We start from the raw sequence: 3,242 nt of genomic DNA, 5'->3' as shown, positions 1-3,242 counted from the left end.
CGATTACATCATATCGCGAATTGCACCCCAACGGTCTTTTTGTGAATGGTATCTACGGAAAATGCGTATACTCGACATCGCACATATATTCCCACTCGTAAACTCACAAACGTTCTCCATGACGACTCAAAACAGCACATAACAAAAATTGCTTCAGACGTCGGTGAAATTACGTTGCGAATGACATTGAGTTACGAACGTAACTTCGACCATCCCTGAAGCAAATTTTTGCGTGTGCTGTTTTGAGTCTTCTCGGAGAATGTTTGTGAGTCAAATGAACGATGTCACAAGTGGGAATATATGGGATACACGCTGTCGAATTTACGCATTTCTCGTAGACACCCTTCATAAAAGGACTGTTGGGGCCGTTGCCATAATTCACAATGCAATGTACTCGTTATGCGAGGAAAGGGCATTTCGAGACGAACGCAATGATGGACCCAGTGGATAATTTTCCGGTATCACAAACAGGGGACGAGTTATGAGGTTCCCAAAACGTACCATATTTTACAAATGAAGCAACTTTGCGATTTTTTGCTCATCAAAGATGCACCTTCTTACAATCTGCAGAACTTCGTATGCAGTGCTACCCATCCCAGGCAATACACGGATAACAAATTCAGCTAAATATGTCAAATAGTTATGAAGATACTTGGCGTCAAACTGCATAGAAAGCGCAATGGTCGAAATGCCCACATCTGAATGATAGTACATTAAAAATAACCACCAATTATTTTCAACTACTTTCAGCACCAATATACCTCCTAGGAACAAGGCTTTAAAATATGTTTGAAAGAAAAAAAATGAAGAGGTCCACCGGACCACCCTGTCTGATCCGGTGTGGTCACCCAGCTTTCAATATATTAAGATATGGAGCTACACGTACTAGCCAGCCACCAGTAGCTTTACTCAACGACTTTGTTTCCGACAAAAAATAAGGAGAGGGACACCGAACATTATCCGCCATGCTATGCACTTATTGCCGCAAATTCTAAGTGGGTAAGAAGGCACAATTTCAATTGCAAAGGAATGCTAATGTTCAAGGGTGGACAAGCAGCCTGCCAACCCAACAAAATACCCTAATTCCATGTGAAGTTATAAGGGACACCAGCTCCTTATGTTCTACCTTTCGAGACATTGGTGTGGCATTTAAGTTACGAACACAACAAGCATGGGTTACAGTCACTAAAGAACAGCAGTACAAACGGCTAAATGAAATAAGCCGGAATAATATCAGTTTCTAGTTCAAATGTGCTCCTGCAGAGTGAAGGATTGAAATGATAAAGTGATGCAATGCTGATTGATGATAAAAACGGAAATACTCACTCAGTGTCATGAGAAACCATGCAAAAGAGATGCCCCCTCCTGGATCTTCTTCCAGAAAGTGATCCAAGGCCAAGGGTGTCTTGGATGCCTTTCCACACAACTTGGTCAGGAAGGATGGTGTGCCCAGAAGTGACCATCTCTGCTGGAACAGATTGGAACCAAACAAATTATGCAGGGTCAAGAACACGTTAAACATGTTCAACAATCATGACATCGTTCAAGTAACACCACATTGACAAGTCATACGCATATGAAGCACATGATATGTCATATACGCATGTTCTTAGATCTTTTCACCTAGAATACAAAATTTACAGCAGAGCGGTTTAGCATTCAGTATCTTGGAGCACTGAAGTATGCAAAGAAGTAAATCTAACACATCAGCGAGATAATTTACCTCCAGGTTATATCAGTGGGCATATGCGCACGGAGCTTGCTCAGCTTCTTTTAGCCGGCAGCAGCTTCAAGTAACGGTGACTGGAAATAGTACACAGGATCATTTCCCTTTTCGCGTACAATAAGGCAAAAGTATGTGTCTTCTGGGAGTACCTCAGGCAAAATTTTTTTTCACTGGTACCAGTTGAACTGTGTTATCGGACAGGGACCGGTGCAACCGGTTCCAGCTCAACTGGTACCAGTTGGGACAACTGGTCTCTGTTCGATAACACAGTTCACCCAGTCCCAGTTGCAACTGGTCCCAGCTGAGACTGGGACCAGAAATCAGTTGGGCCAACTGGTACCAGTTGTGACTAGGACCAGCCAGAAACCAGTTGGCCCAACTTGTTTCTGGCCAGTCCCAATCTGAACTGGTTTCTAACCGGTCGCAGTCTCGACTGGAGCTGGTTGCAAACCTAATTGTTGAACTGGGACCAGTTGAAGTGGTTTGACTTACAGTGGCCTGCTCTGACAGAGGCTAGCTGGTAGGCAACCAGTGCCACTTCGCAGGATTGCTGTTCCCAGCAACGACAGATCCAAAGAACTGCAATGCAAAATTACATTTTATTTGTAATCAAACATTGCATATATTCTAATGTACATGTAGCGTAACTATAATGTAATTAAACAAAAGCAGTAGAGGAACTACAGAGTTACATGGAATAGATAATATTTTATGGCTGATGGGTCCCTTGCTCGACTACCTTGTGGTCATCTTGAATCATTCAACAAAGTATGTGAGATGTTCTTAATAGCACACGATGGATCGACATTTTTCTTTGAGCCCAAGCACCTTAAGGTTTCTGTAAAGTTGAAAAGGCACAAGTAAATATGCATTCAATTGCAACATGTAATTAGAGTGTGCAGTTAATTTGAGCAGTCGTGGCCCCAAAAAGCACGCAAATCTCTCAACATTTCTGTTGTGGAGTAGTTGGACATATCAACTAAGAGATTCGCCGGCTTTCGGGGGCAATGAGTACTACTCATTGCCCCCGAAAGCCGGCGAAGCTCTTAGTTCTACGCTAGTTCGAGAACACCCGTGGTGTGAAGGATCTAAAACACGAGGATGAACGAAGAAATACAAAGACAAAAACTCGAGAATGAAACAAGTTGCTGGTAACGTTAACTAGCTACTCGTGCATGTTACTCGTAAAACGGCATGCACTTACAGGTGCCACGAACCTGACGCGGAACAAAGAGATGAGGTTCTAGTAGAAGTAATATTTCTAAATGGTGCACAAGGGAAAAGCACTTAAGCATAGTACTCACGATAAAGCGGTATCCACAGTTGTAGTCCAGCGGTAATCCTATAACACCCGCCCGCCCGGCCGCTGGCGCTCATTGTATGTACTGTCGTAACTTACAGACAAATCCTTTCGATTATAAAACCAACGCCTGTGTCACACATCACGCTAATAACGAGCAAAAAAGCGTTGTACAGGCAAGCCGCTAAGCAAGCGACCGTTGCACAGTGAACGCAT

The 3,242-nt window shown here is 43.3% G+C and overlaps 1 long non-coding RNA gene across 1 annotated transcript; it reads right to left on the bottom strand.

Annotated features, from left to right (window-relative positions):
• Positions 1-1,331: 1,331 nt before the first annotated feature.
• Positions 1,332-2,283, bottom strand: LOC135373227 (uncharacterized). Its single transcript, XR_010416365.1, has 3 exons — positions 2,219-2,283; positions 1,724-1,803; positions 1,332-1,465 (listed from the first exon to the last, which is right to left on the bottom strand). It is a non-coding gene; the product is annotated as an uncharacterized LOC135373227 (long non-coding RNA).
• Positions 2,284-3,242: the final 959 nt, after the last annotated feature.

The sequence above is a fragment of the Ornithodoros turicata genome, chromosome 1 (assembly GCF_037126465.1).
Source record: "Ornithodoros turicata isolate Travis chromosome 1, ASM3712646v1, whole genome shotgun sequence".
NCBI classification, from domain to species: domain Eukaryota; kingdom Metazoa; phylum Arthropoda; class Arachnida; order Ixodida; family Argasidae; genus Ornithodoros; species Ornithodoros turicata.
The sequence above is the reverse complement of the archived record's forward strand: the minus strand, read 5'-3'. Positions and strand labels throughout refer to the sequence as shown.